Raw genomic sequence first — 13,600 nt, 5'->3', positions numbered from 1 at the left:
ATATACGGGGGCAGGGGGGCACCCCATAGACACAACAATTGATCTATTGATCTCTTAGCCGTGTGCGGTGCCCCCCTCCACCATATTACACCTCGATAATATCGTAGCGGTGCTTAGGCGAAGCCCTGCGTCGATAGAACATCATCATCGTCACCACGCCGTCGTGCTGACGAAACTCTCCCTCAACACTCGGCTGGATCGGAGTTCGAGGGACGTCATCGAGCTGAACGTGTGCTGAACTCGGAGGTGCCGTGCGTTCGGTACTTGATCGGTCGGATCGTGAAGACGTACGACTACATCAACCGCGTTGTGTTAATGCTTCCGCTTTCGGTCTACGAGGGTACGTGGACAACACTCTCCCCTCTCGTTGCTATGCATCACCATGATCTTGCGTGTGCGTAGAATTTTTTTGAAATTACTACGTTTCCCAACATTTGGAAGGTTGGGTTTTGGGGGGCTTGATTTACGGGGGAGAAGGCTGTCGGTGCAGGAGCGGCTAGCGAGGGAATAGTGGTACTGGGGGAGGCGAGCGAGGCGAGGGTATGCGGGGGCACAGTGAGATAATGAAGAGTGACCTCAGGATCTCCGGCAAGACGGAGATGGAGATGGAGTGGTGCTAGGGGAGAGGGAGACGAGGCGAGGCATGCTATGCAGCGGCGGTGACAGTGACTGCACAGTGCACAAGGTGAGGCTGACTTTGGTAACCCGGACACGCCGCCTGGACTGGTGTCACCTCGGGCGCAGGGTCTTGTCACTTCACTGTGAAGACCGGATGAATAATAGTATTTTGACCATCAAGTGTACCACAGTTGTACTACAACTACTAGTAGGAGTAGTTGGAACATGAGTACACTCCCGTGCTAGCATGCCTCTGGGTTCACTTCATCCTCCAGCTATCATCCATATTGCAAGCAGAACCAAATTCTCGTGCATGCGGAAGCCCGAAGAAGGACTTTTCTTTTTTGAGGATAACCGCATATTCCTTAACCGTTGTCGGAGGGAATGGCCACGGGTAGCCTAACCGACTACCCCTGGCTCTTCGGAAAATTTATCAAGCCTTTGGGCCTTCAAGCACTCCAAGCATTTGGGCCGCCTTCCCTGGCCGGCTACCACTAAAGCCGACTCCCGGAAGGCGACCCAGCCTCACCGACCCCTCCCCAGGACGACCACGGGGTGGCCGACTCCAAGAAGCCGGCCAAGAAGGACGCCGACTCCTAGGAGCCGGCCAAGACCACAACCACTCCTACATAACGGCGACCTGACGGGGTATGGCCACAGTGCGGCCCACGACCCCCGAAGCCCGAGCCGGGCACGGCTACAGGAGGCCGTACGGGAGGGACGTCTCCCGTGCGGCTCGGCACTGTAGCCACGCTAGCCTCGACGTCATCCGCGACCCACTCCTGTACGGCCTGAGGACTGCGGGCCCCTTCAGCCAGAGAGAGGCATGAAGGCGGCCCGGCTTTTCCTAGTCGGCCAGGAGTCTAGCCGGCCTCTAGAAGCCGGCTACTCCCTCCCTCGGAGCAGGAGCCCCATTAAGGAGACAAGACGAGGTGATGCTACAGTGATAGCCCCCGAGGCGGCCCACTGTAGCCACGCTCACCTCGACAAAGCTCACATCATCAGAGGCGCGGCTACAGTAAGCAGCCGCCGACAAGACCCTAGGCGGTGGGACCGGCCTGTCGACCAAGTAGCCGGCAGCCGGCGGGACCCACCAGCCGGCGGGACCCAGCAGCCGGCGGAGAAGCCGGCGAGCATAGACACTGACGGCTGGGACCAGTTCCCAGTCGGATTACCATTGTACCCCCGGGGGGTAGGCCTATATAAACCCCCCGGAGCACCCATGCAAAGGGTTCGCTTCTAGGTTGGCCTTTGAGCATAGGTGGCTTCTAGGTTAACACCCACGCATAGCACACACACCATAGATAGAGGGAAGCAAGAGCTAGCCTTGTTCTTCTTCTCCCTTGATCCCAACAGCTCCAGGAGCGATTGTAGCTACCCTTTATCGATCTAGTGATCATGCGGAGACCCCGCAGAGCAGGACTAGGGGTGTTATCTCCTCGGAGAGCCCCGAACCTGGGTAAGATTCGCCGGCGTGCATGTCTTCGCCTCATCCCGTTTCCAGGCACCGGCGACGTTTTATTGGCTCCCACAATGATAAGCCATCCCTTGGCATATGTCGCACCAACCACCCGACATTTGGCGCCCACCGTGGGGCCAGGTGCACCGTCGTCTGGAGACCTGTTCTGGACGGGAACCCTCTTCTTCCCCCGCGAGCGCAGCCAGCCTGCTGCGCCCGATGGCGTTTGCCTCAACGCGCTGCAAGGCGTCGACGACGCCTGCGCAGCGAGCCGCCTCGCCGATCTGCTCGGCGAGACTCGCATCTCCGATGAGCCTGCGTCCGACGCAGGCACCGACTACCCCGAGAGCCGCCTCGTCAGCCTCCTCGACCAACTTCACGTCTCCAGTGAGCCTGCCGCGGACATGGAGTCGGTCGGATCCACCGACCCGATGCTCGTCGACTCCGACACCGCGTCGCTCGACGCCTACCCCTCCGACGTGGTGGTCTTCGACGACCCCCTCCCTCGAGCTGACAGCGGCAGCAGCGCTGTCACCGAAGTGCTGGTCATCAGCCACGTCTCCAACTCGGGCGAGAACGCCCGCGACGCTCATCAAACGGCGATGCACGACCTCTCCGTCCCCATCCCGACCGACGCCGACGCCGAGACCCTGGAGGCACGACGTCTTTCCCTCATCGCGGAGAGCAAGAAGATAGCCTCGATGAGACGCCTCACCGAGGCCCACCAGCGCGAAGTCGACCGCGCTGCCTTCGGGACGCCGCCGCCTAGCGGCCCGAGCCGAGCCGGCTTCGTCCAGAAGCGCGGCGCAGCCGTTGCCAGCATGCTGGGCGCAGATCGCCCCGTCTACGCCACCCCGCTTGAGAACCTGCGAGCCGCTCAGGCGGCAGCAGAGGAGCTCAATGGGCTAGGAGCCGATGAGCTCCCTTAAATGACAAGACGGATCCAGCAGCTGATCGACGCGGCTGCAGAACGGCACGAAGCCGGCGCCCGAGCTGATAGCCATCCCCCGCGCCGGGAGCACGCCGCGACGTCCCGCTCGCCGACTGCAAGCGGCGCGCGCCAGAAGAAAGACAAGGAGCCGGCTGCCAGCCGCAGCCGGACTCGCCTTACCATCGAGCGCGACGCGGATGGCCGCCCTCGAGCTGTAGAGCACCAGGGAAGCCTGCCTCCTCCCCCGCCTCGAAGAGAAAGACGCCTCACTCCACCGCCTGTCACCCATCCGACTCTTGGCGACCGACTCGGCCGCCGAGAAGGAGTCGGCGAGAATGACGCCCGCCACAGGATCGACCGCCTAGCTCGATCCTTGGCGCTAGAAGAAGAAGACGATGTCGGCCCGCCATGCTTTGGCCCCCGCATCCGCGACGAGCCCTTCCCCAAAGGGTTCTCGCTCCCCAGAGACACACCCAAGTACAACGGCTCGGTGAAGCCGGAAGATTGGCTCATCGACTACTCCACAGCCGTCAGCATCGCCAACGGCAATCGGCGCGTCGCCGTGAAGTATGTCCCCTTGACGCTGCAAGGCACGGCGCGCACATGGCTCAACAGCCTCAAGCCCTACAGCATCAACAGCTGGCTGGACTTCACCGAAGTTTTCGCCCGCAACTTCACCAGCACCTACAAGCGGCCTCCCAAGCCTCGCCGGCTCTCCCTCTGTGTCCAGGGGCCCAACGAGTCGACCCGCGACTACCTCACGCGATGGGCCGAGCTCCGCAACTCCTGCGAGGGAGTGCACGAGGTCCAGGCCAGCGAGTACTTCACTGCCGGGTGCCGAGAGGGCACCCTCCTCAAGCACCGCCTCCTGTGTGACGAGCCGGCTACCCTCGACGAGCTACTGGTCATCGCCGACAAGTACGCCACTGCCGACTCCTCCATGAAGACCAAGCTCCGAGTGGACGCCTCGGGGAAAGTAGTTGCTCCGGCTCCCAAGACGCCGGCTGGCGACCCTAACCGGCGCCCCTACCAGAACGACCACAAGCGCAAGGGCCCCATGCCGACTTCCTCCAGTCGACAGGTGGCCACAGTTGTAGACGAGCAGCCCGAAGAGCGTCCCGCTCGCAAGAAGATGGGTGGCCGGCCGCCCTGGCAGCCGTCTTTCTCCTACGAACAAGCACTCGACGCTCCCTGCAAGTTCCACAGCGGCGCGAAGCCGTCCAACCATACAACACGGAAATGCCACTGGCTCACCCGCATCACCAAGGGCGAAGGGATGGTGCCGCCTCCGCCTCCCGGCCCGCCGCCTCCAGCTCCCCAGCAGCCGGCGGCCCGGCCGGCAGTCGGCGCCATCCAAGACGAGTTCCCCGAAGCGCACGACGCCTACGTCGTCTTCACCAGTCAAGTCGACGACAAGCGCAGCCGACGCCGACAGCACCAAGAAGTAAACGCAGTCGCCTCCAGCACCGCCGAGTTCATGCACTGGTCGGAAAAGCCCATCAGCTGGAGCCAGGCCGACCACCCAGAGGTGATGCCTTCGCCTGGCTCCTATGCTATGGTCTTGGACGTCACCCTTGCGACGGAGAGGCGAGCTGCCAGATTTTCCCGCGTCCTGATAGACGGCGGAAGCAGTATCAACATACTGTACCACGATACCATGGACAAGCTGAACATCAAAGCAAAGCAGCTCATGCCGAGCCGCACCGTCTTCCATGGTATCATACCCGGCCTATCTTGCTCTCCAATCGGCAAGATCAAAATGGATGTTCTCTTCGGAGACAAAGATCACTTTCGCCGGGAAGCAATATGGTTCGAGGTGGTGGATTTGGAGAGCCCCTATCATGCACTGCTTGGCCGACCTGCTTTGGCCAAGTTCATGGCTGTGCCCCACTACGCCTACTTGAAGATGAAGATGCCGAGCTCGAAGGGGATCATCACGGTAGCCAGCGACTACAAGAAATCCATCGAGTGTGCCATGGCCAGCAGCCGGCTGGCCGAGTCCCTCGTGGTGGCCGAAGAGAAGAAGATGTTGGAGCGGGTAGTGGCCATGGCCAGCAAGCAGCCGGCCTTGTCCCCCAACCCCAAGGACTGTGATGCGCAGGGCTCCTTCCAGCCTGCGAAAGAGACAAAGAAGATTCCTCTAGACCCAGAGCACCCGGAGAGGTTCGCCGTGATTGGGGCGAACTTGGACAGTAAATAGGAAGGCGAGCTCGTCGACTTCCTCCATGAGAATCGAGACATCTTTGCATGGTCCCCGAAGGACATGCCGGGTGTCCCGAAGGATTTCGCCGAGCACAAATTATATGTCCGAGCTGATGCGAAGCCGGTCAAGCAACCCCTCCGCCGACTATCAGAAGAGAAGCGAAGAATCGTGGGAGAAGAGATAGCCCGACTCCTTGCAGCCGGCTTCATCATGGAAGTGTTCTTTCCAGAATGGCTTGCCAATCCAGTTCTGGTTTTGAAGAAGAATAACAAGTGGCGCATGTGTATAGACTACACAAGTTTGAACAAGGCCTGCCCAAAGGATCCGTTTGCTTTGCCACGGATCGACCAAGTGATAGACTCCACAGCCAGATGCGAGCTGTTAAGTTTTTTGGATGCATACTCAGGGTATCATCAGATCAAGTTGGACCCGGCTGACCGCCTGAAGACTGCCTTCATCGCACCCTTTGGAGCTTTCTGCTACCTGACAATGACATTCGGCTTGAGAAACGCCGGTGCCACTTTTCAGCGTTGCATGCAGAAATGCCTCTTGAAACAACTCGGCAGAAATGCCCACGTCTACTTAGACGACATTGTGGTGAAGACAGAGAAGCGCGGTACTTTGCTGGAAGACCTGAAGGAAACATTTGCCAACTTGCGCCGATTCCAGATCAAGCTCAACCCCGAGAAGTGCGTGTTCGGAGTGCCAGCCGGCCAGCTGCTAGGCTTCTTGGTCTCCGAACGCGGCATTGAGTGCAACCCTGTCAAGATCAAGGCCATCGAGAGGATGGAGATTCCCACCAAGCTGTGAGATGTGCAGAAGTTCACTGGCTGCTTAGCCTCCCTGAACCGTTTTATCAGTCGACTAGGAGAGAAGGCTCTCCCCCTGTACCGACTCATGAAGAAGTCCACTCACTTTGAGTGGAATGATCAAGCCGACCAAGCCTTCCATGAGTTGAAGAAGATGTTGACCACTCCGCCTGTCCTGGCTGCGCCGACTGAGAAGGAGCCCATGCTGCTCTACATCGCCGCGACAAGCCGAGTCGTCAGCACTGTTGTTGTGGTCTAGCGCCCGGAGGAAGGCCGAGCCCAGCTGGTCCAGAGGCCGGTCTACTATCTCAGCGAAGTACTGTCTAGCTCAAAGCAAAACTACCCGCACTACCAGAAGATGTGCTATGGGGTGTACTTCGCTGCCAAGAAATTGAAGCCCTACTTCCAAGAGCACCCCATCACGGTCGTGTGCACTGCCCCGCTCGCCGAGATCATAGGCAGCCGGGATGCATCCGGCCGGGTGGCCAAATGGGCCATTGCCTTGGCGCCCTACACGATTTTCTATCAACCCCGCACCGCCATCAAGTCGCAAGCATTGGCCGACTTCCTCGTCGACTGGGCCGAGACCCAGTACTTACCGCCGGCTCCCGACTCTACCCATTGGCGGATGCATTTTGACGGGTCCAAGATGCGCACCGGCTTGGGAGCCGGCATCGTCCTCACCTCTCCCAAAGGAGACAAGCTCAAGTACACGCTGCAGATCCACTTCGCCGCCTCCAACAACGTGGCCGAGTACGAGGCGCTCGTACATGGGCTCCGGCTAGCCAAAGAACTCGGCATACGCCGGATCCTGTGCTACGGCGACTCAGACCTGGTGGTCCAGCAATCATCTGGCGACTGGGACGCCAAGGACGCAAACATGGCGAGCTACCGTTTCCTCGTCCAGCAGATGAGCGGATACTTCAAAGGGTGCGAGTTCCTCCACGTGCCAAGGGCCGACAACGACCAAGCAGATGCCCTAGCACGGATCGGCTCCACCCGACAAGCCATACCGATTGGCGTCTCCCTCCAGCGCCTCCTCAAGCCGTCCATCCAGCCGTCTCCAGAGTCGGATTCCATCATCGTACCGCCTGCGCCAGAAACAGCCGGATCCGGCTCAAGAAACCCCGCAGGCGGCACGGGGACTTCGACGACTGCCCCGGGGACTGACGTAGTCGCACCCGGCCCAGGGACTTCAGAACCCGACCCGGAGACTGCAGCAGTCGGCTCGGGGACTGCAACGACACAAGAAGCGGCGGTCGACTCCAAAACAACACCCAACCCACCCACCCGAGTCATGGTGGCCACATTAACAGCAGAAGAAGTCACAGCTCCCTCATGGGCCCAGCCCATCGTCAAGTTCCTAGTCAGCAGAGAGCTGCCGGCTGATGAGATCGCAGCAAGACTAGTGCAACGACGAGCCGCAGCATACACAATAATCAACAGGGAGCTCGTGAAGCGCAGCGTCACTGGAGTCTTCCAGCGTTGCCTTGAGCCAGAAAAAGGAGTGGCAATCCTCAAAGACATCCACCAAGGCGAATGCGGCCATCACGCCGCCTCAAGATCCCTCGTGGCCAAGGCTTTCCGCCACGGGTTCTTCTGGCCGACTGCCTTGGAGGATGCTAAAGAAATAGGCAAGAGCTGCAGAGGATGTCAAGTCTTCAGTTCCAAACAACACCTGCCGGCTTCTACCCTCAAGACCATTCCCCTCACCTGGCCTTTTGCCGTTTGGGGACTGGACATGGTGGGCCCTTTCAAGACAGCCCGCGGTGGCATGACACACCTACTCGTTGCGGTGGACAAGTTCACAAAGTGGATCGAAGCCAAGCCCATCAAGAAGCTGAACGGGCCGACTGCCGTGACATTCATCACCGACATCACCACTCGGTATGGCGTGCCGCACAGCATCATCACCGACAACGGCACGAACTTCGCCAAAGGCGCACTGGCACGTTTCTGCGTGACGCAGGGCATCCGACTGGACTTAGCGTCCGTTCCCACCCGCAGTCAAACGGCCAGGTCGAGCGAGCAAATGGACTTATCCTCTCCGGCATCAAGCCCCGGCTGGTTGTACCACTGGAGCGATCGGCCGGCTGTTGGCTCGAAGAGCTGCCGGCTGTCCTCTGGAGTCTGCGCACTACACCCAACAAGTCAACCGGCTTCACTCCACTCTTCCTTGTGTACGGTGCCAAGGCTGTCATCCCAACAGACATCGAGTTCGACTCGCCTCGGATCACCATGTACACAGAGGAGGAAGCTAAAGAAGCAAGAGAAGACGGCGTCGACCTACTGGAAGAAGGCCGGCTGTTAGCCCTCAGCCGGTTCGCCATCTACCAGCAAGGCCTGCGCCGCTACTACAACCGCAAGGTCAAGCGAAGATCCTTCCAAGAGGGTGACCTTGTGCTCCGGCTGATCCAGCGAACAGCCGGCCAGCACAAGCTCTCGGCCCCTTGGGAGGGCCCCTTCGTCGTCAGCAAGGCACTCGGCAACGACTCCTACTACTTGATCGACGCGCAAAAGCCAAGAGCACGCAAGAGAGACGACTCCGGCAAGGAGTCGGAGCGACCATGGAACGCAAACCTCCTAAGACGATTTTACAGCTGAAAAGCAGTATGTATCACGCCCCCCTTTTTGTGTTAAGTACAAACCAACAGGCCCCCCGAACAGTACTCGGGGACTGCCTTTTATTTATCTATGAATGATGAGTATCATACCCATGAATGTATTATTACATTCTGAATTCCTGTCCGGCACCGGGTCCGACTAGTCGGCCCGGGGACTGGCCGCCTTGAGCTATATTCAAAGTTCTTCCCGAAGTCAGCAAAGTAGTGCGCCGGCTCCCAAGTCCTCCCTTGTTGAAAGTCGCAGCTCAAAGAACTGACTATCCGACTAGCAAGAGAGAAGACAGAAAGGACGCCCACACGAAAAACGGCTAAGGAACAACTAACCTATATAGCAAAGAGACGGCCTCCATATATGCCTGCCGGCTGTCAAGGCAGCCGGCTGGCCGGCTTCCTAAAAAACTTAGCTTAAGTCCGGCAGAGCTAAAAGTACTTCCCCCTCCCCAATCGGCCAGGCACCCCCCCGGCTACAGATTGCAGAGCAACTGTTTGACTGGGGAGGCGGCAACCAAGGGAGGGCGGCAAAGGAAAAAAGCAGAAGGACAAAAAGCAAAAGTGCAAGGAAAGACCGATTGCATAACTTATATACATAAAGCCGCCCACAGGCCGGCAACAGACTTAAGTTTGAATACACCCAGTGGGTGGAATTGTGCAGACTTAACCAAACATTGTTCAAAAGTAACAAGATAGGAAAACAAAAGAAAGAAGACTAAGGCGTGACATGATGGCCGAGCTGGTCGGGGAAGGCGGCCTCGCCGGCTGAAGGAGTGGCCGCCTAGCTGGTCCCGGCTTGACCACCTCCGGCGGCAGGAGACGCACTCGCACGCGACGTAGTGCTGGAGGCGCGGTCAGGCTGGCCGGCTACTCCACCAGCCGGCTCGGCGTCTTCACCCTCCTCCTCCTCCTCTTCGCCCTCGTCGCTGGAGTCGATCTCCTCCGCCGAGTCCTCGTCGTACGCCGGGTCCAGCCCGAACCAATCTTCCGGCTGGGCGACTCCGTTGTCGTCCACCTCGGGGGCGAAGACGTTGGTGTCGGTGTAGTCGGCGATCGCTGAAGCCCGCCGAATGATGGCCGGCCGCGCCGGCTCCAGCTCCGTGTCGGCTTGCTGCCTCCAAGTAGCCAGCTGGTCCAGGTTCAGGCCGGGATACCAGGCCTTGACGAACTCCAGCGCCCGCCTGGCACCGGAGCGAGCCGCTGACGCCTTCCAAGCCTCAAAGCGACCGACTGCTACCTCCAGCCAGTCGGCGGTCCGACTGGGGGTGCGAGGGACCACTTGGCCGGGCCAGAGGGCGGCCAAGACCTGCGACCCGGCGTGCTGAAGCCGGCGGAGCAGCCTGTGAGCCGGCTGGATGCGAGCCTGGATCGCCAGGAGCTGCTCCTCCAGCGAGCGGCCGGCGGTTGGCGAGATCTCGAAGCCGGCTTGCCTCTTCGCCTGGCGACGGGCTTCGATGGCCTGGTTGGCGGCAGTTGAATAGCCAGGGAAGTACTCTGCACGAAAGAAAAGAAAAGAAAAGAAGAACACCAAAATCAAAAAAACAAGCCGAAGTGGCAGATGGCAAGAAAGGATGAAGGGGTAGACGACTTACCGTCAACCAGGTCCTCAATCTGGCCATAGCCGGAGACCAGAGTCTGCCTGGCCTCTGCCCAGCCGGCCGCCTCCGTCTCGAACTCGGCCTGGAGGGTGGCTTCGCGATCCTGCGCAGCCTTCAGCGCAGCCTTGTGGCCTTCCTCCTGGTCGGCCAGCTTCTTGACCAGGCGGTCGCGCTCCTGCACCAAGGCGGCGAGCTCTGCGTCCTTGGCACGAAGAGCAGTCTGGGATTCCCCCAGCTGTGCCCTCAGACTGGCGTTGGCCGCTGCAGAGATAGTAGAAGAAGAAGAACAATAAGGAATCATCAAGGAAGATCCGAGCCGACTGCTCAGCAGTCGGCCCGAATCTCGGGGACTACACCCAGTGGGTGCGCTGACGCGCCCCCACATGAGATAAAGATCAAGTCACGTACCTCGGCTTTCAGTGAGATCGGCGGTCTTCTGAGTCAGCTCCCGAGCCTGGGAGTTGAAGGCGGCTGCTCGGAGGTTGTGGTAGTCCTGCAAGACGGACAGAAGGCCGAAGTGAGAACAAAAGCAGCAAAGACAAAATCTCCAAGAAGTTCCAAGCGGCCTGCTCAGCAGCCGACTCGGAACTCGGGGACTACACCCAGTGGGTGCGCTGACGCGCCCCCACGAGAGAAATCAAGATCAAGAAAGAGCAAGATGAGGATACTAACCCGAATGGCTGCCCGCGTTGCGAGGAATTCGTCGGTGAACTGCCTCAGCGCCGCGGCTTGGCTTTGGAGCCGGGTCCGGACGTCTTGTGCAGCAACGTTCACCACGGCTGTCCCTCCGCCTGGTGTCCACCCCGAGGTAGCGCTGGCCGCCTCCGCGTCTCGGGCCGACGAGCTGGAGCCCACGGCCGGCTGTGGCTCCGACGCAGCCTTCTGCGGCTCAGACGTGGCCTTCCCTGCACGCCGGCTTGGCGGAACCTGGACCGCCACCTCAGCCCCCGCGGTCGGCTCGCCCTCCGCCGACTGTGCGGGCGCAGGCTCAGGCTGGTGGCCTTGGGTCACCCTAGTCGGAGGAGTCGGCCCCGGCGCCTCCCCCAAGATGACGACGTCGTCGCCGCTTCCTCCCAGCCCCGGCTGGGAACCGCTGGCTCCCCCTGGCAAGGGATCCACGTCCCCTGGCGCCATGGTGCGCAGGGGGGTGATCATCAAAGCCTCCCCTGCCGCCGCCTCGGCCTGGGCCTCTGCCTGGGCCTTGGCTGCGGCCTCGGCGAGCGCCTTCGCCGCCTCCTCCTCCCGAGCTGCCTGGGCGGCGGCTGCCCTCCGTGCCTCCGCCTCCCGCGCTTCCTGCTCCTCCCGCACCTCCCGCGCGTTCCTTTCCGTCGCCTCCAGGAGGGCGGCGCGGGGATCTACGCGGCGGGTGGTGCTCCCAGAGCCCCCTGGCGACTCGACGACGGAGCCGGCAGCCGCCCGCTCAAGTGATAGCGGAGCTCTGACCATTGAAAAAGAAGACGAAGATTCAAGAACCACCAAAGGAAAGAAAGAAGGACAGTACATAGAAAGAGAGAACTTACGCCGACACAGTCTGCGGCTGCTTCACCACTTTGCGGAAGCGAGCCGCCTTCGTGGCCGCCTCTTCCCGCATGGTGGCCGCCGCCCCACCCCTGGGCTTCTTCGTCCGGCTACCGAACATGCCCTGGGTGGCGCGACATTTCTGGCCTCTACCCCGAGCAGGCTGCGCGCCGGAGGAGCCCGCGCCGCGTCCGGATGCCGGCTGGCGATGCGGGACGGCTTCGGCTTCGTCCTCATCCGGCCAGTCGTCGAAGGTAGCGGTGAACCCGGAGCCGCCTGCTTCGCCGCTGGCTTGGCCGCCGGCCGGCTCGGCGGCATCCTCCATATGGACTGTCCCCAGGTCGGGGTCCTCCTGGTCGTGCTCGGTCCGGTCGGGGACGAAGCGGCGCTCCACGTCTGCCCCGCCGGCCGGCCGGAGCAGAGGACTCTGTCAAAAGAGCAAGCCGACTGAGTTAGTGTCGGCCCAGAGGAACTCGGCGACAAAGCTGAGCGAGAGAGAGAGAAAAAGAGACGAGGGGAGCGTACCGTAGGCGGAGGATTGGCGCGGCTGTATGGCTCCTTGCCGAATTGCCAGTCTTCGGAAAGTTGGTAGTTGGCGAGGTAATTCACCATGTCGGCGACGTCGGGCTGTGGCATCTCCTTGGTGCACATTCGGCTTGGATCGAGCTGGCCGCTCATCTGACAGATCAGATGAGGCCGGCTCTAGAGCGGTAGGACCCGGCGCGTGACGAACGCGGCCAGGAGGTCGGGCCCTGTCAGGACCTCCGACTGGACCATCACCTGCAGGCGGGCGATGGCGGCGTTTCCTCCCTGCGGCAGCGTCACGGCCCGGAAGGACCACTGGGGCAGCCTGCCCGCCGGTGGGCCGGCCATGTAGGCCGGCAGGTTGAGGTAGTCGCCCCGGGGAGCGATGCTCCGCACGTAGAAGTATGACTTCTGCCACTTCTTCACCGATTGGATCAGTGTGATGATGGGGAAGGGGTTGTCGGCGCCTGATCTCCGCGACGCGATGAAGGCGTCGGTCTGAGGCGGCACGCCCCGCATGCGCGTGCCCAGCTTCGACTGGAAGAACTCCCCCCAGAGCTCGAGGGTGGGGAGGACGCCAAGATAGCCCTCGCACAGGGTGACGAAGGCCGACAGCAGCACCACCGCGTTGGGGGTAAGGTGGTGCGGCTGGAGCTGATAGAATTCCAGCCAGGGGCGGAAGAAGGCGCTCACTGGCAGGCCAAAGCCGCGCAGGAAGTGCGAGCGGAAGACTACCCGCTCGCCCTCCCGCGGCGCCGGCCTGACTTCCTTCTCCGGCGCGAGGCGGACCTCCACTTTGTCCGCGCTAGGCAGACGCCGGGTGTCGCAGAGGAAATCGATGTGATCGTTATGGACGATGGAGCCGTCCCAATCCCCGCCAAGCTGCTCTACGTGGGGAGGCATAGCGGAAGCTAGCACGGCGGCGGAGGAGCGTGCGGAGGAAGAGCGCGGCGGCGAAGCGCTGTCGCGAGAACGAGCAAGGCAAGAAGACGGTGGAAGTAGGAGGAGCGTGCGAGGGCCTGCCGCCCTCCACCTCCCCCTACTTATAGCCTCACACGGCCCAAGAGGCCGGACGTGGGGGGGAGACGTGGGATTAACTACGCCCACTCCCCCCATGTCCCGCGTTTATTATGCATAAGTGCGAGCCGAAACTGCCGCACGGAACGTGCGGGCGGTTTCGGGATACAAAGGATCCGCGCCTGGGCCGGGGCGCGGACGTGGCGGGCCCCCTCCCTGCGGCGACGTCCCGTCACGCGCGTGGGCTGGCAGGCTTTCCGGCCACGTGGCACGCCAACGGCCCGAGGCCGGCCCGCGGCCCGGTGCA

The sequence above is a fragment of the Triticum aestivum genome, chromosome 5D (genome assembly GCF_018294505.1).
Source record: "Triticum aestivum cultivar Chinese Spring chromosome 5D, IWGSC CS RefSeq v2.1, whole genome shotgun sequence".
In the NCBI taxonomy this organism is placed as follows: Eukaryota; Viridiplantae; Streptophyta; class Magnoliopsida; order Poales; family Poaceae; genus Triticum; species Triticum aestivum.
Note: the sequence above shows the minus strand (reverse complement) of the source record.